This window comes from Haemaphysalis longicornis, unplaced genomic scaffold (genome assembly GCF_048455015.1).
Source record: "Haemaphysalis longicornis isolate Haplotype H1 unplaced genomic scaffold, Haemaphysalis longicornis Haplotype H1 scaffold_6, whole genome shotgun sequence".
NCBI lineage: Eukaryota > Metazoa > Arthropoda > Arachnida > Ixodida > Ixodidae > Haemaphysalis > Haemaphysalis longicornis.
Window position 1 is genome coordinate 70,237,327 of NW_027526407.1, and position 23,199 is coordinate 70,260,525.

Consider the following 23,199-nt stretch of genomic DNA (forward strand, 5'->3'; position numbering starts at 1 on the left):
CACTCTTCTGCAACGTCCGCTTCACCGACGAGTCAAAATACTCTGGACTCCAGCCCATTCGATTTTCCAGGGCAATAAGACCGCCCGTAATACTGCCCGAGGGCTAACCGACTGGGCACCACGAGGGATAGAGGCTGCGAGCCCACTGCTCACCCACCACGAGATCACTCAGCATTACAGGCTTGAGCACAAGGTTTACCCCCCGGCCCACGAATCCTTAACGAAAGCCCAGGAGAGGTTACTTACGCTGCTTCAAACGAATATACGTTTCCCCACTTGACGAAATTGCGCCTAATGTATGCGACCCAGTACCCCGCTCTGTGTCAGTTTTGTAGCGAACCTGGCACGCTCTACCATATGGTGTGGTGGTGTCAGAAAAACCCCAAGTTTGAGCAGTGGGAGAGCGTGCGGTCCAGTTCCAGTCCGGAAGACCAGCTTCGGTTGGTTGAAAGGGCCGTCGCAGCTGGCACCACGAATGGGGTCCTGAAATGAATTGGTTCCTGAACTTCACATTTTTTTTTGTTAATAAATAAGTTTATTCTCTCTCTCTCTCGCCGTCCCCTCACGACACCCCCACTATCCGGATAGTGTGGACACCTGGGCTTGCCTACATCCCAGGGAATGAGACGGCGTGCCGCTTCCCGCGGACTTCACTTTCGGGCTTCCCGCCAGAGAGAGAGAGAGAAAAAAAACTTTATTATCTGAGCAGCCCCAGCCCGGGCCGTCGGCCATAGTCTCTTCATTAGGAGACGGCCGGTCCGTAGAAAGCCCAGAGTTCCTCACTGACACGAAGGCAGTGGGCCGCCAGGAGTTCTTGCGTCGCCTTCACGTCCACGCCAGGACCCGGGTTGAGCCAGTCCTCCCGGGAAGCGATGCGGAAGCGGAGGTGTGGCGGAAGTTCTGGTGGATGGCGCTCCCAGTGAACGTGTTGCACTGATGGGTAGGAAAGGCAGGTGCCGGGCAAGTTGGGCGCAAGAGGATATCATGTATGCAGTGGATTCGGGGTGGAGTGAGAAGAGATCTAGGTTTGTGCTTTCCGGAACACAGATGCGGCTTCACGCGAGAGGGTGAGGCTGGGGACTGGAAACACTGCATACTGGCACATAGCACGCAGAATTGCTGTCGGCGCGCCTGACGTTTAGTGTGCATTCGAGAGTTAAGTTCATTGCACAGGTTCCCTATAGGACAGGTGATCGCCCCCTCAGTCACAGTGACTTTCTTTGACACTATCGCCACAGCCACTTCCATTACCCCCTGTCCGACCCCTTTCTCAGTCCTTCAGGGGCCCGAACATGGCGCAGATTAGATTGACACCTATTTCAATTCCACCATATTCCCATACATCTCTCTGACCACCTTCTCCTGCTACTGCTGCAATCTTCACGCTACAACGGCGCACATTGTATGCTTCAGCCCACTGCATCCAGATCCCAATCCCATCCCCTGAGCGGTGTGAATGCGCACCGTTGGTAGCCGTTAAAGTTGGCGACGTAGCCGTTGGCTCCACAGACCTACCCGGAGGGAGTGACCACTTCGGAAAGGCGCATTTGGATGCCATGGAGTTATCTACGTTGTCCTGGTTTAGTCAGGAGTTGAAACTTTTGCTTTGCGCATCTGCTGTTGGGAGGAAGCTGGTGATGGTGTGAGAATGCGCACTAACCGCTCTGCACCGGAAGGACCAGCGATGCCTGATCAACCAGTCCACGCAGGCTGTGGAAGCGCGCGGTTTCCTGAACTGAACGCCTTCCACATTTTCCGATTTTTTTAGGCTCAATAAAACGTTTGTCTCCTCCTGCCCCTTTTACTCATGGGTGCCTCGAAGACGTTTGGTGTGCGGAGAAAGACAGAGAGTCTGTTTATTTAAGATGAAAACGCAGAGAGGTTTGTCGACATGAGTTCGCCGAAGGATCCACCATCCCGGCAAAGTATCCAATTGGCTGATGACGCGTGTTCGATGGAGGAGGAGTATGCTTACCCTGAAGAAAGAGTCGGATCTGCTGTAAACTATGACGCCACTAAAGGAGTCATGCATACGCCTTTCGAGGTCAGATGAGGCGTAGGGTGCATGCATATGAAAATTTGTAGCAGGGTGGTTCTGAAGTTGCAGTCATTTTCTTGACTGAAATAAATGATTAGTGGCACGATTGATCTCGTTACAGCCTTAATATGTTTATATTAGTATTACATGGGTAACAATTCACGAAAACGCATATCTTCTGAGGTTACCGCACCTGGCCCTGTGCCTTCACACGCTTCTCATTACGTATCGACTATTGCAATCTACAGTAAAACAACTCTCCCGAATTATATACACGTTTCCTGGTGTCATTGTCGACAAAGAGCTTTCACTCAACATATCATCTCTGAAGAGGAAACTTTCAGCTATAGATGCTTGAGCTATCTCCACTCCCCAAACTCCTTCGTTGCATATCCTTCGTTTCTATGCCACCAGTTATGAGGATACAGAATAGTGATCATATAGATGATGATAATAACAATAAAAACGTTACTTTGTGGGCTTGAGGAAAGCTCTGATAGGTCAGCGTAACTAAATTGATCGTAGAGGGGATAAGAACAACTCTTTCTAGGAACTACTCCGCCAGATGAGAGTAAAAATGGCAGCTTGGGCCGTGCACATGCGCAGATAGGCATATCGGTAAATGGAGAGGGAAAGGGGAGACCCGGAAATGCCTGGAAATAATATATGAAACTACTGGAGAGGGACGCATGCTTTAAAAAAAAAGAGGAATGAAATGTCACTTTTTTTTTTTTTTTTTACGCGGTCGTGCTGATATTTTGCTCTCTTGAGCATCACTATCACGTCTTCTGGAGCTGGCGCGTTTCTGGTCGCACGCAGTTTTGTGGGATGTTGTTAAAAGCGTGTTGCAAAAACCGCACTGCTAGCTGTACATGCCGGTTTGGTACGGGATGGCAAGGCACCGCCGTTTTGTGCGCGTTGCGGCAGTATGAAAAGAACACAGCATTCTGTTGTCCAATTTTATATTTCAATACGCCCTGTCGATTACGCGCAAACAGTGACCGAAGTTTTTTAATACTTTTAGAAACCGCGTACTGTAGGTATTAGGAACAGTAGGTGGCTGGAACACTTATTTTTAACCGCCAAAATAGAAACGCACAATTATTACGCGCATAATTTCACGGCATGTTGACGCAGCGCACAGGCGCGTTGCTTTGTTCAAATATAGCAACGCCGCTAAAACGTCCCTGTGCCCCCATTTCGGTATTTGCAGACGACGGCAGCGAAAGCGCGGCATCATGGCGGCACGAAGCAACACGTCATCTCCGCCTTCCAAACTGGGTAGACGCGATTTGGAGCAGTTGTGGGCTCCGCAACCCTCCATGTCCGCAACTCAGCAAAGGGCAAGGGGGGACATCGGTGGTGGGGGGACATAACAACTGCCAAAGGAAGCCCAGCCGCCGTCAACGCCGGTCGCGGGGTCGTAGTACTGGTAGTTCTGCTTTCACCGAGCGGGCTCTTTCGCGCTGTCCGCGAACAACTCTCGCCATCTGGCGAGTGCTCTTACAAACTCTGAGTGCTTCGGCCCTTCAGCCTTTCCGTTCGCAGTACTTGCTTGTGCTCTACGCTAAAACGCGCCAAAAAGCAAAGCAGTGTTCGCTCGTCTCGCCTGTGCCTCTCTCTTTTTTTATCTCTGTGTGCTTTTACCGAAGTGTTTGTACTCTCGCCTTTCGGCAGCACTCACTCGCGGACCTCTTACCCTCTGCCATTTGCTTCGGCTTTTACGTTCCGCGTTTTTACCGCACTCGTGAGAGGCACATCTCCGGTCCAGGTTTTTCTCTCCTCCCTCTACGTCTCTCTTTCCCCGCGTACTGTGTCAGCGTGGAGGCCCTTTCAGGCTCGAGAACAAAGACCAAAACGGCGCCCGGTGAACCACCCATCCCCTGCCGCGCGTCTTTCCCCTTTCTCATGCCCTTTCTGCTGGCCCCTTCTGCCTTGCCGCCATATGCGTAGGGTTGTTCGTTTGCGGGTTTTATATTTTTTCAAATTCGGGGGGTAAAAATCGGGCGGTATTTTTCAAACTGATATTCGGGGAAAAATCGGGTTTTTTGCGAAACCATTCCTTACTTCGGGTTTTTTCGGGTTAAATATACGGTTGTACTTATCAGAACTTACACTGAGCTTATCAAAACGTATCACGGGCTTTTTAAGTATAACACGTTAAATTTGGTGTTTCAAGCTGGTAATTGGGACAGACACCAGAGTATTATAGCAAATACAGTATACTACCCGAAATTTTGTGTTTGTTTGAAAATGAATCAGTGGTGTTTGAAAATGAATGAATCAGTAAACATTGACTCTTAGAAATTATACATTTTATTCTCGAAAATCTGGTCATCGATTTTTTACACGTCCTTGTTGACATACATTATCATCTGCATGCGCAACATGTCAGTCTCCATTCGAGATCTGTCCGGTCGTTGAACATATCTCAGCTGGGAGAAAGTTCTCTCCACATCACAGCTACCATTAGCTAGGCACAACAATGTCAGTGCAGCTTTTGCAAGCCTTGGGTAGCGAGAAGTAGAGTCATGCCAATACTCGATTAGTTCGACAGCTGGGTTTGTGGGGCTCGCTTCCAGCAAATACTGGTTGAACTCGTCGTTAAGGGAATCTACATTGTCGGTTACGGACATGAACAGAGGTCGGTAGTCCTCAAATGACTGCCCCAGCAGACGCTTCTGAAACGGATCAAGGACGGCTCCCAACTTCCACAAAGTTAGCTGGTTTTCCTCTTTTTCTGAGACGTTCCGTCCAAGAGTGCAGCGCCATTTTGTGGCGAGTTTCGTGCAGAACTCTTCAGAACATGTTTTTACTAAATTAGCGCTGCGCTTGGGTAACATAGACAAAACAGCTTTGGCCTGATCGCTTTTACCGATCATCGCCGAAAGCTCCCCGACAATCTGCTGCAGCTTCACGTTTACCAGTTGATCAAAGCTGGGCATCAAAAGCTTCCCACTTTCAAGCGTTTTCTGGGCTTCCAAAAGTGGGCCGAGTGCATCTCTCATCAAGATTGCCTTCGCATAAACAACTTCTTTTTCAGAAAGTATCCCTCGAATAGCTTCCGCTTTGCTGCTATCATGCGAGCTTTCAGCAAGTTCTGTTAACGAGCTCCACATTTCTACGACTACCACAAGTGCCTTGTAGAAGCTTTGCCATCGATTCGGGACAACAGAAGGTGGCTTCTTAATGTCAGGTCCAAAGAGGCCATTAGAAGAACAAATTTCAGTGTACTTTTGGTAAAGCTTGTTAGCGTGCTTAAATAACGCTCCAAACTTGATCACTACGGATCGAACATCAGACATGCATGGTAAAGAAATGGCATGGTCAACACTCACATGAATAAGGTGTGCTATATCTTTCACATGCAAGATTTGGATCCCTACAGCCTGACAGATTTCTCGAACCATCTTTCGCATGTACTCCGCTGAGTCTGTGGCTACTGCCACAACGTCTTTCCACGTCTTGCCAACCGTCAGGAGCGCCTTGCTAACTGCGCTGGCCACCGTGTAACTGTTCGATGCATTTACCCTGTCGACGTCGACCAGAACAACGTGCTTCTTCACGTTTTTCTGGCTATAGTAGCACAGGAGAGTGTTGATGGTAGGCACACCAGTGATGTCTGGGGATTCATCGACCATGACGCTCACTTTCACATCTCGCATATCATCGCGGATTTTCTCCATGTCCTTGTCAAAAGCTTCTTTCAGGTATTTCAGCCGAAGTCTTTGTCCTGTTGGCATGGTCTTCGCGGCCTTGCAGTATTTGCGTGCGAAGTCTCCCAGCGGTCCGTCCGCCTGGTGCATGCTTATTCCGCTGTACGCTAGGGCACGAACAAAGTCATGGATAACGCCGTCCGCTTCAGTTTCTTTCGCACGCTGTCTACAGGACATATCAAAAAGCGTCTGCTGAGACGTTCCCGCAGTCTCAGCTTCCTTGGAAGCCGTCTTGAACTTCTTATGACGAGATGACATTAGATGCTCACGAATTCGGTCGTAGGGCTTCTTCGCTGGATCGGTGACCATCTCGGTGTTGCAATATTTGCACACTAACGTGCGGGTGCCTTCACTGTCTTTCGTTGCGATCTGGAGATCTTCATGTTCTTTACACCAGTCATCCAGTGTCTTTCGTTTTCTTCCCATCTCCACGCTGAAGTTTCCGGTGCCGCCTTATGTCCGCGACAGTGGCTTTGCGCTCACAAGACGCGCCTGGTAATGCTAAGTGAGGATGGCGATATGCGTCTCGTTGGTTAGAGTTCGCACCAATCAGAAGCCTGATTCACTTCGTCACAGAAAAACTGGAAGAAAACTAAGAGACCAACCTTGGATCGCGTTTTGTTCACATTCTCTTCTCGTTCGTCTTTATCCCCACCCACTAAAAAACGTGACCCTTTTTAGAAGTTCTTCGAAAAAGAGCAATACCACAATTTCCAGAATTTTGCTGCTCCTGTCAAAACAGGATTTTGAGTGCAGTGGCTTCTTTCCCTGCTTTTGTGGCCATTCGAAAGGAGATATCACCAGCTGCGTGATGCGCGGGGGAGGAAGGACACCACGCACGGCTCTCAGCAGGGCCGACCGACGAGCGCGTCTAAGTCACCGTGACGGAGGCTGGCTGAAGAATAGCGATAATAATGCGGGTTGGAACCCACGCTGGTAAAAAAACCTGTACACAAAACGTCTTCGTCGCTCAATCTCTCCCCCACCGACTGGTCACCCGTCCCTTCCGCGTGAAATTCTTGGAAGCAGGTGCACATACCCGAGACTAATCTGCAGTGGGCAAAGGGGCAGATTTCTTTGCTTTTCTTTCACCCTAAATTTGTTCACAATGTACTCGAAGCGTGGCCGGCCTCAAACGTGTTTCCCACTTTCTTCTGCAAGCATTTTTTTAGGGGGGGGGGGTGCATGTACGCCCTCACGGCGACCTGTCTAGAAAGCGTGGATAAAAACTGCAGCGCTACTCTCCAAGCAGCAGGGTGAAATGCACCCGTTTGTTTGTGAGCGGGGCGCAGGAGAGAACGGCAGACCGTCAACTCACGATTGTGCAGATCGCTACAGGGAGGTTTATTCGGGGAGAAATCGGGTTTAACCCGATTCTCCTGAAACTTGTTCGGGGTGCAAGAATCGGGTAAAATCGGGTTTTACCCGAAAACGAACAACCCTACATATGCGTTGCTTTGGCGCGCATTTGGAAGACGCCGGGGATAGAAAATGGCTCCCGTCCGCAGATTTCTGAGGTGGAAGCTACGGGGAAGTCGCCGTTTGGTACGGTCCATTGGTAGTAGGAAGTGTACGAGCGGTGCTAGCGACCTAGTTATGCATGTGCAATTGTTTCGGGTATTTTTTCCGTTTTTCGTTACTGAATCCGTCCGACAGATGTGTTTCCAGCTGAATAGGCCAGCTTCTTTTTTTATAGTATTCGTATTGCTGTGGGAGAATATATGCCGTGCCTCCAATGTGTGTCGGATGCATCATATGGGAAATGTGTGACACGACCCAAGTTGTACGTGTCACGCACTCCACTAAAAGTTTCATTTAAAAGATTTAAAAGAAATCTTTTTAGAGGCGTCTGACACATTGGGTGGTGCGACGGCGCATTTAAAAATAAACTATTTTCAAAAAATGACTGCATGATTGACTGGCGGAAGCATTCCACGAATGTCGTATTTTGTGTTTGATTTGTTTTACTATAAAAGAATTAACCGTGTGTCCTTAGTGTTTCTTTACTTCTTTGAACGAAAAACACGCCGTTGTCCATGGGCGCAGCCTAGGCCTTTCCCTCATTTGTTTTTACACTGGGACAAAATTTTACCTCCTGGTTTTTCTCCGGTACGGGCAAACTATATGTTTAATTTAATCCATCGATAATCAACCCCAGCTATCGCTTGTGTTATTCTTAATAAAAACGTAGACCACAAATTGTGATCGTGAAGATTTTGAATTAAAATTGTTTAAAGACACTGTTATTGCATCAACCTATGTGCCATAGTACGCATACATAGGATTGTTCGTTTTCGGGTTTCATATTATTTATAACAGGGGAGAAATCGGGTATTTTTGTAAAACCACTCCGGAATTCGTTTTTTTTTTCAGGTTAAATGTGCAGATGTACTACGTAATAACATTAGTGTTTATTTCAAGCTAGTTTTCGGGTGGACATCAGGGTTTTACAGCAAATAACTTCAAAAGTTGGCGTTTGTAAAGAGCATTGATAACTTCTAAGAAAGGAAACATTTTATTCACGATAAGCTGCTCATTATCTTTTTCCACGTCCTTGTTTGCTTGCATACATTATCATCTGCATGCACAGGATGTGGGTCTCCATTCGAGACCAGTCCGATCGTTGAACGCGTGTCTCAGCCGGTAGAAAGTTCTCTACATCACATCTTCTATTATAATATATATATATATATATATATATATATATATATATATATAAAAGGTTAGTAGAGACAGAGACACACGAGAAGCATTAAAAATAAAAATAAAAGTTTACTGACGTTTCAGGGAGAGGACTCCCTTTCTATATTCCAGACTATATATATATATATATATATATATATATATATATATATATATATATATATATATATATATATATATTGTAAGGAGACAGGACGCTTCTCTCAGGAAGGCAGCAGATCGAGTGGTTTGACTCCACAACTCCGACACTCATGATGATGATCATGTACAGATGACGATTATAATGGTTATGTACAGGTGAGAGATTGGCCACAGCGGTGGACGGTGAATAGGCATGGTCTACGACAGTTCCACGAGTCTACGAGTACACGAGTAAGCGCTCACAATATATATATATACAGTCTGGAAAGATAAAAACTCACACAGAGCGCGAAAAAAATAAGGTTAGTAGAGACAGAGGAGACAAACGAAAAAGAGGTAGAAAATAGAAATAAGTTTACTGACGTTTCAGGGAGAGGACTCCCTTACTCTGAAGCAAGGGAGTCCTCTCCCTGAAACGTCAGTAAACTTATTTCTACTTTCTACGTCTTTTTCGTTTGTCTCCTCTGTCTCTACTAACCTTATATATATATATATATATATATATATATATATATATATATATATATATATATATATATATATATATATATATATATATATATATATATATATATATATATATATATCTATATATATATATATATATATGCACAACGTCAGTGCAGCATTTGCAGCTTGGGGTAGCGAGTGGTGAGTCATGCCAATACTCAGTTGGTTCGAAAGCTGTGTTTGTGGGGCTTGCTTGCAGCAAGTACTGGTTGGGAACAGCGGATGATCAGCGCACGATTGTGCAGATCGCTACGTTAAAAAGGTCCATTCGGGGAGGAATCGTGGTATAACCCGATTCTCCTGACACACGTTCAAGGTGTAAAAATCGGCAGAATCGGGTTTTACCCAAAAACGAACAACCCTATGGATACAGAGCACAGCATTATACTCTTTGGTTACATCTATTCGAATGAAAATCTGTGGTGTTCATACATTTTCCGAGGGCAATTAAACCAATAAATAATTAGGTTGGGTTAGAAAACACGCGCTAGGTACACAAACCTAGGGTAGAACATATTCGATTTTTTTTTCAGAGTACGTATGAGAGGATTGCCTAATACTGCTGAATTGACAAACTACTTGGTTTGAAAATACAAGAAAGATTACTGTGCCCAGAGGGGCGGTCGAGTAATCAAGGAAACATCGACCCGTTAAAGTAAGCCGATGATTGATCTGAACCCAGGTTCAACCAACATTGACAACACTACGAAGAAACACAGAATTTAGATGACGTGGCAAACGTGCAATAACAAAAAGAAAAAAAAATGTAGCAGAGCGTGGTTTCGATCCACGGACCTCTGGGTTATGGGCCCAGCACGCTTCCACTGCGCCACTCTGCTAGACGTTCCCGGCTGGCAATTTGGGCCTATATAAAGTCTTGGCAGGTTTCTTTTTTTTTTTTAAACGCGGTGTTTCCAGGCCGCGGCGTTTCCTTTTTTTTTACTACTTCGCGATTTCCCTCCATATCAGCGCTGTTGCTTCTCCTTACCGTTAACTTTTTCGCTTTCGCCACCTATCTACCTTACCAATAAATTCGTTATGAGTATATTCGGCGCACATATGGAACCGGCTGCCTGCATATCTCTGCGCTGGAGTGAATGTGCCGTTGTGTTGAGGCTTTTGGGTACACCGTGGTTGGTGTACCAAAGTAAGTAAAACTTCATTTTGATGTATCTGTAACGACAGTTTTTTTTTTCTTTGGGCACTTCACGTGTAGTTGCGACCGCTTTTGACTTTATACAGCTCAAAATAAAACTAAAAAATGCACACGATTAGCTGGAGCAAAAATGGAGTGCGGGGAAGAGCTAACAAAAACTCTGCCCACGCGGGGCAGGCGGGGCTTTCTGCAGGTTAGTTCGGACGTGGTGTAAGCACACGCGCACGATATTTGTTGATGTGGCAAACTTGTGTGACAAGTTTAAACGTCACGCGACGCTGAGCTTGTTCCAGAAAACTCAACTGTGTCGCGAGGCTGGGTTATTTGGATGTTTCATCAGTTTCATCATTGGACGGAAGGTCTCTGCACCATGGAGGAAGAAATTTTTCTTTCCTCCATGCTCTGCACACGCGTTTGTGTTACCAAATTCAATGTGAAAATGAACGAAGGGAACACTTCAAAAATTTTTCAGCTCAGAAGGCATGTCAGGATGGCCGAGCGGTCCAAGGCGCTGCGTTCAGGTCGCAGTCTGGTCTTCCAGGCGTGGGTTCGAATCCCACTTCTGACACACCTTTTTTTTTTTTTGGCCGTCGAGTTGGCATGAAACAATACACGCTACGGATTCCTCATTCAGCTGATTTTCTTTGAAGAGGCACCTGTGCAGCAGACGCTTGTCAGACAGCCTAACGAGGTACGAGCTGCCCCGAGCAGCCACCATTGTTATTTCTGCTATGTGCATTGTTGTACAGAGGACGCCCGAGGAGCTGTCAGCCACGTGGGATACATAGTATCCACTTAGGCCATCATTATACGCGACACTGTCTGCAAGCTCTTCACGGTAGTGCGAGGTCCTTCGTCACACACTGCTTTTTCTCATGAGGGGTTTATGTCTGGGCGGAACCCGCCTGACATACGTTAGTTACCGCAAGCCAAAAGGCTCAAACGGGAGGCAGAAGAAATTGGTACCCGAAAAACGGAAAGATTGGCCCTGGAAGAAATCGTCATGAAGCCAACGTACGAAAAAAAAAAAAAAAAGTCCCGTTGAAGTGACTTTCGTCTCGCATCTTCCACTGCTTTTCTTTTTTTGATTTTGCAGACTTACACATATGACAAAGGACTATCAATGAGAAAACTTGCGTAAAATTAGCATCACGTTGGTGTGTGCTGCCGTTCTAGATGTAACACGTTGGTTGAAAATGTGTTCGTGCGCTGCAGTGCAATGCAAAAAAAAAAAAGTTGGTTCTTGACCATCACCGACATGACTCGACAGACCCTGCGAACGCGTTGTTTAGCACTAATTAGGATCACTAAATAAAGACTTATTGGCTCTAGTACCAACTTTACCGCTGAATTATTTTCATCACTACACATGAAAAGAGCGCTCACAGACACAAAGCTAAGTTCAACATATTTTTTTAGCAACATAAGCAGAAAGAGGACACGATAGAAGACAACCGGGCATATCACCTTTCTGTGGTGCATTGCGTTGCCGGAGATAAAAAAAAAACGTATAAAGCAGTACTGTACCAAGTCAGCGTTATTGGAGCCGTATAAGAGTAAACTTCCACAATGACGCACTGAGAAAATAGCAACGCGCCTTCGGTGTAAACAAAATGTGAAATGGGCCAACAGCATAGTCGCCTCCTTCGCCGAAAGGCGTCGGGACGCCGTCTGAATAATTCGATTACCTCTGTACCAATATAGTTTTTCTAAACAGTACTTGTTTATTGGTAGTGCTGCGGGGATAAATTGGACGCAGTTAGCACAGGACCTGGATAAGTGGAGATTTATGGGAGAGGCCTTTGCCCCGCAGTGGGCGTAGGCAGGATGATTATGATGAGGATGATGACTATGATTGGTATTGCCGAGGCAACAGGGCGATTGGATGGAAACCCACGAAAGAGGAAGCGCGGGCTTTGGATAACGTTTGAGTGAACCATGAATTCACTCAGCTGATCCGTGCCTAAGGCCAAAGCTTTGGTTCCTAAAAAAAAAGATTAAAAACATTCTGATCATCACAAAGCTCTTCGCATATAATACATCTGCTAGTTCAAAACTTAATTATGCAGTAACTGTGCGGAATTCACTGAAAATAAAAAAGGCATATACCAGCTAGAAAATGTTCAAAGAAAGGCGGCAAGATTTCCTTTTTTTTTTTTTTTCAGAATACAAGAGGCGATATCCTCCGACGTTAGTGATGAAGCTAAATAATGTGCCCACATGGAAAGCACGCAGGAATTTTAGTCGACTTTCACTGGTACTTTATGGCATAACTGGGTAGTAAGTTGATAACAGCTCCCCCGCAGCACGTGAACCCCTTGACTACCAGGACCAGTAGACACAGTCGTAAGTGCACCGCAACTCCCGTTTTTGCTCGTACAGTCGAACATCGTTATAACGAAGTAGTATGGGGACAGCAAATTAGTTCGTTATCGTTATATCCGATATTCGTTATAACAGCAGAGGTAAAAATCGGCTATAACAAATGGACAATCTGGCTCGCGCAAAAATACTTGATACAAAAATGCAATATTTAGGCTTCCAACCCAATATAACCAAGGTAACCCTTACCTTTCTCCTTGTTGCATTTCAAGCTGAATTAGCCGGAACGTGAGTACGCGAAATTACAACAAAACAAGGTTCACTTGACAAAGCAGGCCCGCGTCTTTATTTATTTGATAAAGGATGTGATCTTCATCTGGTGGCTACTCACAGCACTGAGCAGGATGGAGTTTTCCACAGTGTCCACGAACAAAAGGGCCTTTATACTACTACAGTTTTTCCAAGTAGCTTCTCAGCCTCCTGGTCAAATATTTCTTCGTTATATCCGATATCGCGCGCGGCTCTCAGTTTCAGTTTTATTATGAAAGAATAAGTGCCATTGAAATAAAGCGTGACCAACCAAAGATCGTATTTAGTTCGCTATAGCCGATAAATCGCTATATCAGTGTTCGTTATTACGCGGTTCAACTGTACTACTGCCTTAAGAAACGGCTATTTTACGCGCACAATGCCACTGCGGAATTTGCTACGGTCAAGCGTTTTTCGAACATATTTTTGCAAGTTGAGAGAGCCTCTTGTTGTTTAGGCTTTCTCCCTGCCTTGTGAGCGTTTCACCGTCGTTTGCTTCAGCTAGTATTTAATGTACTCTGCAACCTTCCGCATCTACTTGTGATGCTCGAGTCTTTCCTTTATCGCCCCTTCTTGTGGCATCCTAATTATGGCTTGCACGAGTAACATATAAATAAAAAGCCACGTGACTCTCAACTCGCAGGAAACAGAAGTGCCAGTTGAGATTTCACGGAGAACTCTGTCCGGCTCATGAAAACGAGCACTGCCACCCAATAAAAAAACTCAATGTACAAGCTTACGTCCCGAGCGAAGCTAAAACTTTTTATGCCGGAAAGCTAGAGAAAACATCTTCGTTTCTTACTGTCATAAAATAATTTTGTCACATTTAAAGGTGAAGCTTATTCTTTGAATTCTTTGTGGTCGAGAAGGCCTATGAGTGGCCTAGAAAATTTTGACAAGGGGTGTGCGTAACCGTTCATAGCAGTTCGACTTTCCGCTAATTACATGGCACAGAAACTCGGAGAGTCCGTCCATTATCGGTCCGAATTCTCATTTTTGTTCGTTTTATGTCCGTTAATTTCGGAGTGTCCGTTTGAAGCGAGCCCTGATTGGCTGAAGGCAGGCGACCCGTATGTGACGCAGAACAGACAAGGAGGGGCGTCGGTTTCTGAGCATGCCATTGGTCAGAGGCCTCGCTGGTGCAACTGCGTCACGATTGAAATGGGTGGGAAATGGACATTTCTGAACCGACATGGTGGGATAAACTGCACGAAAAAGTACGGGATGAACAGCGAGACACCATACAGCGCAGTGTGGTGTCTTTTGGAATTGTCTCGTCCTTTGCGCTTTTCTTATCATGACCAAAGACCAACTCAAAATTTCGCCCCTAGCCAGTCACATGCGCGGCCGTACGTGCGTAACGGAGGATCCTCCAGGTACGTCTAGCAAGGTTGTGCCATTTTTTGACAATCAAGCAGCAACGGATTTTGCCTTTCCGTTTCCTGGTGACGAACTTCTGTGCCTACCATTTGCTTGTCATTGTAATGCTGCATAAAACTTCCATTGAAAACCAGCACTTGCACCTTCTCGGCATTGAACCGTAGCCGAATTAATGCTTGATGCAAGGTTCTGAAAAGAAGATTATAAGCATGCATGGGTTCGACCATTATTTTTCGGCTGGCAAGTTACCGGTGTTTCCCGGTCCGCTAACAGTTTCAGTACCTCAAGTACTGAGTTGTCATCGCCGCTGATTCCGTGACCAAACAACCTTGCTTCTTGAACTTTTACTTCAATGACAGGCCTGTGGATGCGAGTGGTTCGAAGGATTTTTTATCTTCACAGTGCACGTCCACGTCAACTTCCTCATTTCGGCCTCAGACACTTGGGCTGCGTCAATTTTGAAGTTACTACGGCCGCCTTACTATCGGCGACACTCGTTTGGCATTGACTTACCTTAACGAACTTGCGGAGCTTGGTGTGAAACGAACTGCATAGGAGCGACAGCAGCGGTAACAAATGACGTCGGCTTGCTAGCCCATTGACTTCACTGCGCCTTCGCAGCGAATCCTGCAGTTTACGGGACGTTAAACGCTGCAGAAACCGGGTTCACTGCGCTTCTTCCGCATCAGCCATGTCAGCCATTATACATACTCTTTTTCGTGGCATTTTACAGCAGGTCAATGTGTCGGCGCGCCTTGGGCCGGTGACACGTGCAACATATATCTTTAACCCGGAGGTCATATGCCTCTGCAATTCTTATCACGACCGACGTTTGCCCGAACACCGGAAATGATGTTACTTTTATTTTGGACGTTGGATTTTGACATCGCCCGTTAATATTTTTACAGCTACGATTGAATTTGCGACACCGGTACCTGTTAATTCGCGGCGACACTAGTATGTTTGTTCGCAGTACACGTTCCGCGGCCAATGCATGCATATAATGGACGACAGAACATGCCGTGCTGAAAAACACCTGGAAAAAAAAAAAAACCATCACGCCATGCAACCCACTCAAGCATAACCGGCGTACCGCAGGCTAGAGTACTCTCCCTTACCATCTTCGACTTAAACCTGAAGGTGCTGGCGGAATTTTGTGCTCGTGCAGACTGAGACCGCAACAGTGCCTTCTTGTTATCGGACCACCTCCTCAACTCGGTTCATCGCAAAGGAAAATCATTACTGTGCGATGAGTAATGCTCACGCATTTTTTATTCCTGGGTAGCACTCCTGTGTTCCGTCATTTTTTCAAGGTCAAATCGGCGAATCACCACCCTTCCTCTATTCATATCTCCCCTCGTACAAGGCTGTCCATACGGCGCCAGCTGCGTATACGCATGTGCGAATGTTGGGACGTCGAAAACCCGCGACACACTACATATGTACGGCGGACTCGGCAGCTGTTCAGTGCCCGCTGCACCAATTGTGCGTGCACAGGGAACGGCTGTTCGCTTGCTTCAGCGGTATCCGGCCAATATGGTCCCAAGTAGGAACCCGGACAAAATGGTCCCAGGTCAGCTTGAAGCGTGCAAGGCATTTTGGTGCAAACTATCGCGGTTAATTAGTTCGCCCACATTAGTTGGCAACTGATGGCACGTTTCCTTGAATTTGTTCCTTTTATATTTTAAATAAATGTATTCTTTTTTTACATAATCTTATATGTCAAGACATTGTTCGGGACCATATTGCCCTACGCCTGTTTCGCGCTCTTTCACGAGATAAAGCCCGCAGAGCCAAATAAAAGTGTCGGGTTCGCGTTCGGCACGTCTTGGACGCGCCTGGCAGAACTACTGCGAGCTGGATCCGGAACAGTGCCCGTTGAATCGAAAATACCATCTCCCGGTTACGCCTCCTTGATATAGGTGCTGGCATACGGTGCTGAAGCAGGGTGTAGGTGAAGCGAGTGTGGAGGGTGAAAGTGCGCGAAGGAGTGGACAGCTCTCTCTGTCATATCTTGTAAATACCGTGAATCGAGTGGGCAAGCAGAGCAAAGCAGTGCAGCTTAGGTGTGGCCCCACAGTGCAGGTGAATCGAATATCAATGAAGTAACGCACGTGTCGGGAGCACCAATCCGATCATAGTGAGGTTATGTGCGGTACTTCGTGGCAGGATTGTGTGCTCGAATTTCCTTAGGCACACCGCAGCCACACTTGGTAGCACTACAGCCATCTTTATCGCTCGCTATCAGCGTACCCGCAGCGCCATTACGGGCACCTAACGACATGCTCCCCCCATCCCTTCCACAATAAAAAGCTTAACTTCACGCGCGCTTGGCCTAATGGTGGATAGCTCTGTATGAAAAATCGCAGGTGCAAGGTACCCTATTAATCATTCTCAGCATTTGTGCGGGAAAAACTTGAAGCTGTGCCATTTTTACAGCATCTAGGGTTAACTACGCAAGTGTACCACGATGAACGCCGATGGACAATGCTTGCAATGAACACTTGGTTTTATCTCGCAATCGCAATCACAAATAAGGGCCGCATTAATTAAAGCGACCTCCAAGGGACACTCGCGCCACGCCAAGCAAAAATACAACCACCTTCACTAACGAACACTTACCGTAGTGATTTTATTACCCAGGAAATTTCTGCTTGAACGTGTCATACGAAGGACCGTCGAGAAGAAAACACGGACACAATGCTTATTGTTACTTTATTTGGCTTACGCTTCGCTGTGCTTATTATTATGCTTGGCTTGTACTTGTTACTTTATACCAACATCTGGCTTTGCAAGGTTAGCATCGCCTTTTTTCTGTCTACCCCAATTACAGTGCCCCACGATGCAAATACGTTTCTCTTTTCTCTGCAAGTGTCGTAAAAGTGGTAAAAGCTGCCCTGTCACGTGTTTCAGCATCCCTTTCTTGCATAAGCCCGCGTTAAAGTAAGGTTAATTATCTCAGCTTGAAGCAAAAGCCACAATTCGAATAAGCGCAACTCCCGTGAAAATGGAAAGAGCATTTCTGGCAAGAAATCATAATTCCAGCTTCCTTTCTGACTAGATTTATAAATTCTAGCTGGAATCGACAGCTTCTAACTAGAAGAATTCTCAGTCTAGCTAGAGACGATTATTTCCAAGTTGCAGGGTTTTTTTCCCTTCCAGATGGGCTAATAGCTGTAATGATATTAGCTGGAAGTAATAGCTGCCAGCCGGAACAAAATCTGAATCCAGCTAGAAATGAGCTAGAAACTTAATTTCTAGCAAAAAAGTTTTCCTATTGCTAGCTAGAAGAAATTTCTGCTTCAATAATCCAGCTAGAAAAAAAATGTTATTTTCACCCGGGTTAAGCTGGTGCGATAAATTAAAGTGACCTCAAAAGTTCCAACTTAAGCAGCAAGCTACAGTTACACTCGCTCAGTGTCAAGAAATAAAAAAAAAATTCTGATGTTTGCCAGAAGCAAAATTTCCTTTCGCAGACAGAGCTTTCGTCCATCGTTCTTCCACTTCTGCAGCGGAGATCTGAAAAAAAGGGCACATGAATTGGCAAAGTACGGAAATCGCGGCATTTTCTTTTACCGATGCGCTCACATAATAAAATCGAGTTATATAGAAAGAGTGACTTCACGCAGCGTCATTAAAAATTATACAGTGGGATGGTGCTTCACTCTGCCTTTTGCTCACGAAGTGACCTCTTTTGTATTGGAACTAATTGCTTAGCGTATATTGAGTGCATGCAATTAATGCATCTGGCATGCACTAAAGCTTAAATTTAAACTTTGCGATTACTTTGATGCTGCATGCAAGCTTATAGTGCATAACCGTACTGAGCAGGCTTTTAACATCGATGCACTTCAGGAAATCATGTGAGCTTGCTAAGGAACTACATAGATCACTACAACCTGCAGCACTTATTTTTATAAATTATCCACGATTCTTGCTTGCTCTGAAATGTTTCCGAAACAATCTCCTCAACACACCTATCCACACAAAAGCACTAATGAACTTTTATTAGGTTAGTCTGTACATCCGTCATAAGCATGTTCGCAGTTGGTTTGCAGATGCAACTTTCTGAGCTTAAAAAATAAAAAAATGCGAAATATGAAATTTTTTCAGTAAGAATAATCGAAGAGGACTCCATTTAACGTGCTCCGCTGAGCATTCGGCTACTTTTTTGTTCCCGCACGATAACATATAACTCACTTTCAAGGACGTCGCGGCCAAGCATGCATTTTTTTTCCTTCCATATCTCAGCGAACTAGTTAGTGAAGGCCTACAACTTAAATCTGGGGCCTATTTATTAGCTCCGCCAAACGAATCGTCTGCAGACATTGATTGTGAACTTGTTATCTACAAATAAATATTCAAAGAGAAACGTGCAATGAACTTCACCGCGGCTGCGCTGAACCAATGGCCGTTTATCCAGCGGCGCCTCCTGAGAGCGGTTTAGTCTGCGATGTCGCTAGGGGCGTTTCCGAATTAAATTAAGTTTGTTTCGCGACCGATTAGACGATTCCTTTCGCGCCGACTTTACAACTGCGCCGCCTTGACCAGCCCCGCCGGCAGCCATTACAATATGGCGTTCCGCCTTCGTCCACGAAGCCGGCATTGTTGTTTTTTGTATGTTTCCTTGCATCAAAAATGTCACGTGGCGTGTTTTTGTTACCTGGAACGACTAATACGGCAAGATTACACGTGAAAAACCTACGACATGTAATTTTTATGCCTTAAAAATCTCTGTTCGAGGCAAAACCGTTAATTTCACGTGGCAAACGGCCATTTTGAACGTAGCAGACGACGAAGTGCCCGGATGTAGCCTCGCGCAAGGCTCGACGTCTGGGACGTGCCTAGCCTCTCGTCCGAGGCCGCTCCGCCGTTACCTGGGCAACCGCGGCCGCACGTATCGATCGCCACGTCATGATCACGTGACTTCTTTGTGCGCTTCGCCGTTGCCGCCGTCGCGCGTTGGGGCCGGCGCAGCCGGAAAAATAGAGCGCGCTCTCATCGATAACGTCAGATTGTCATTCTGATCCCAGGAAGCTGACCGCAGCCTGCGCGCAGTGATAAGTGCGTTGGGCGTTGCGCGGTTTCGCACTGTACATTACGGTTTGCTAGGAGGACGCACGAAAAGCACTAGTGACTTGTCTGGGTTGGTAGCCGTGTCGGCCATCTTGTGAACTTTTCTTTACTTTTTTTACGCGCTTATGCGCAGGATAAAGGGTGCTGGGTACGGCCGTCCAAATATTCCACGGAACCGCGGGCCTTGTTGGTGTCTGATGGCTTATTTGGTAGCTCCATTTATTTGGTAGCTCCATTAAAAAAAAAAAAAAAAAAACGAAAAAGAAAAAAAAAGCAATGTCAGAAGTGGGATTCGAACCCACGCCCGGAAGACCGGACTGCGACCTGAACGCAGCGCCTTGGACCGCTCGGCCATCCTGACAGATAGCGGCTGCCGATTTTATGGTCATATATAAAGCTGGGCGCTTTCAATTATCCTCGCTATTCTTTTTACTTTTGTTATTGCAACAAATTTAGAAATAAATAACCACAACTTCCAATTTTTATTTTATGCAAGGCTGGCGTCTTAAGTAACTATTAGGGCAACGGATGTGCCGACCGTAATGCTTCATGTGACGACCTCTCTTGTCGCGTTTCTGAAGTACTTTCTGAAGTCCCAGAAAAAAATGGCGGGCATCTGACATGGCGGCTGTTCTACTCGTTCGATTTCTCGCCGTGTTGACTGCCGCTACTGCTCGCCTTTGACCTCACCAACGCCTTGCACGTCGCGTCTCTACAAATTCCCCACTTTCCCAGAGACATGCCCAAGGGATGTTGCGTGCCGTCGTGCGCGTCGACGGAGCGCAAGTCGGGCAGTTTCATCTCGTTCCACGAAGTGCCGTCGGACGACCGAGCTCGCGACGCCTGGGTCGATGCCATCGCCGGAGACGACCTCGAGGAGCGCGTGCGACTATTGAGCAACGCGCGGTCGGTCGTGTGTTCGCTGCATTTCAAGACGACCGACTTTAAGGTGGGCATGAAGCGGCGCGTTCTCAAGCCGACTGCCGTGCCGTCAATCTTCCCCGAACCCGGGACCCACTTGCCGCAGCCCGAGCGCAAAAGGCGACGTCGGAACAAGGAACCGTACTACTACTACCACGTCGACTCCGTGAAGCAGGTGGAAGAAGTAGAAGAAGAAGAGGAGACCGCTGTTGCGGCCGTTAGCGCCGTCGTAGAGGACAGGCCGCGGGTTGTCACGGCAGAGACTACCACAATCATGATTTTGCCTGGAATGGTCATTCGCCACGAGAGGTAGCATTAAAGGATGCGGGCTTTCTGTGAACATTTCCCAAGTGCCCATTGTCACGACACACACAAACAATCCCAAAGGTTTCTTTTTTTTACCCCTCTGTCGCAGAGAGGCTTTCTGTACCTCTCAAACACCTTCTGCGATGCCTTACTGCTAAGCCACTGGTAGGAAGTGTTCAGTCTACCTTTCTTTTATTTTTTGATTGTAAGTGGAATTCAGCGTGTGGACGGGAGCCTGCGTTGCTAACTGATACGCGCAGTGAAGCCACTGACTCAATTTGTCACATCGTTGAAGTGTTTCTCATGGACTTTAAAATGAGGCGCTTTATTGTAAGACATTGGGACTCTTAAATGCAGAAAATCCATCCACGCCATCGAGTATGAGAACTGAGAGGCCTGCAGCAGCAGAGTTATCGTATTGTGTACAAAGCGAATTTTCTGAAATAAACAAGCAACTTATCGAAATTTGTCGCTGTTGCGTAGATGGTTGCCGAGAGTTTGTTGCCTCGTGATAGATTCCCATATTGGAGAGAGCATTCCGGTGGCACGTTTCATTCTGTATACTGTAGACTCCGGTTAAGACGAACAACACTTTCGCTCTCTCGAAACGGCCACAATGAAAAAAAAAAACGTATTTCTGATAACACGGACAAATTTTCACGGTCTCTTCGAACTTGTCTTAACGGGAGTCTACTGTACTTCACTTCGAAACGTGCCTTCTGTTTCTTGACGTTTTAACCGGTGAAACAAGCGGTATTGGATCGGCTTGTCAGTGCGAATGTAGTCTTGTCCGTAGAGGTTTTATTCTGAAAAATTTCGTGTCTGATTTTCCAGACTTGTCCACCACCGACAAGAGCTTTGCTTACACCAGTGATGCGAGCTCCTGCATAAGCACCGAAAGCCAACTTGGTAATAAATTCTTACAAAACCAAGCCTTTTTCAACATGCATTCGGGATGGTCAGCACAGATGAGTTTTTATGCTGGCCGACTTATTCAAATTTTTGTGCTCTTGAGATGCAACTGGTAACGTGTGGGTCATTTAAGAGAGAGAAGGATATACTTACGGGGGTAGCTGAGCGGAAGAGTGTGGTAAAGAAATAAAGTTCTGTTGGCATTTAATGTTGCATATGAGGTCAACTGTTCTGATGGAGGCCATCCAGGCCTTATGGCGACAGGTTTGGCATGTAAAAACTTACTAGTGGAACCAATGTGCCTACAGGCATTGCAGAGACTTGAGTGCAGTTTATGTAATTTAACTGGGTATTCTAGGGTGTACTAGATGCTACATTAATGCCGCCGTATACTACTGTACTTGCCCAAGGCTTATTTTTAAGCAATGAAGTGGCAGCAAGCAGTTTATAAAATGAGGGGTGCTACATTGTTTGGAATGCAATTGCCGTGTTTTTGATTGTATTCTTGCTCAGTGAACACTTAAAAATGTTACCGTTAAAAATATTAGCCACCTGCCTATTGCCAGTTGGTAACCAACTTGTGGACAGAAGCACAAGTAACATTTCGAGCTGATTCACTTCAAACAAAGGTTGACAAAAAATTTCCATGCTTGCCTAGCCTAAGGAAATTGTTTAAATTGTTTTCAAAAGCCATGAAGCAGCAGAATGGTACGACGTTGTTTTACTACTCAGCTCGGCTCAAAAACAAGTTGACTGAATGAAACACTTTATTAAAGACGGGAGGCCACGTGTGCGCCACTTTCATGTTTCGTCTTCCCACCATGAGAAGCTGCTACCAGTTCACAATTCATCGCTAAAGCCAATGCCTTGTGAGGGGCCCACATAAAAAAAAAAAAAAAAACGCCTTTATTTTATTACGAAAGATAAACTGTTCATAATACCGTTGGAGTAACGCGTACTCTGCTCACAGTTCAGGAATGACTTAAATTAGGCTTGACAAGAATCATCAAGTTCCCTGATTGATTGATTGTAGGGTTTAATGCACCGACGCAGCGCAGGCGATGAGGCGCGCCGTAGTGGAGGGCTCCGGATTAATTTTGACCACCTGGGGATCTCTAACATGCACCGAAATCTCGCACACACCGGCATTTTTGCTTTTCGCCTCCATCAGAAAAGCGGCCGCTGCGGCCGGGAATCGAACCCGCGTCCTTGTGCTCAGCAGCAATGCGCCTTAGCTACTGAGCCACCGCAGCGGGTCTCATCAAGTTCCCTAGCGAATAAAGTTCGAGACGTCATACGCAAATGCAACTTTGGTGCTTGCTGCTATATTTTAGCGCGCTAATTGTCGCGATAGAAGTTATTCGACAAGCCGCACATGTTTGGGTGCAACGGTATCTTGCCTCGTCATTTTATAAACTGCATACAGCTTTGAATAAACACACAAGGCTCTGCAGTGTTTCTTGAAATGTTTTATCAAGCAAAAAGCATTCACTCGTTTCCTGCCACCTTATGTACATTTTCATACACGTAGCTCTTCTTTCCGCCATTTCAACTCCCAAGAAAACTGGTCGTAAAAACTCGGCCGCGTCACAGCAACTGATCAAGTAACAAAAGAAATACGGCCTTTATTACAAGGCCACGCTTTTTAATTCACTTGCAAGATACAAGCGCAGCTCACTGAAAACAAAAGCTGGCGATAAAAGTTCTCC

At 46.1% G+C, this 23,199-nt stretch overlaps 1 long non-coding RNA gene and 3 other non-coding genes across 4 annotated transcripts; 2 read left to right on the plus strand and 2 right to left on the minus strand.

Moving 5' to 3' along the window:
* Nucleotides 1-9,875: 9,875 nt before the first annotated feature.
* Nucleotides 9,876-9,947, minus strand: Trnam-cau (transfer RNA methionine (anticodon CAU)). Its single transcript has one exon. It is a non-coding gene; the product is annotated as a tRNA-Met (tRNA).
* Nucleotides 9,948-10,083: 136 nt separating this feature from the next.
* LOC144142913 (uncharacterized) lies at nt 10,084-23,094 on the plus strand. Its single transcript, XR_013317068.1, has 3 exons — nt 10,084-10,255; nt 12,430-12,610; nt 21,413-23,094. It is a non-coding gene; the product is annotated as an uncharacterized LOC144142913 (long non-coding RNA).
* Trnal-cag (transfer RNA leucine (anticodon CAG)) lies at nt 10,749-10,832 on the plus strand. Its single transcript has one exon. It is a non-coding gene; the product is annotated as a tRNA-Leu (tRNA).
* Nucleotides 19,629-19,712, minus strand: Trnal-cag (transfer RNA leucine (anticodon CAG)). The gene has a single exon. It is a non-coding gene; the product is annotated as a tRNA-Leu (tRNA).
* Nucleotides 23,095-23,199: the final 105 nt, after the last annotated feature.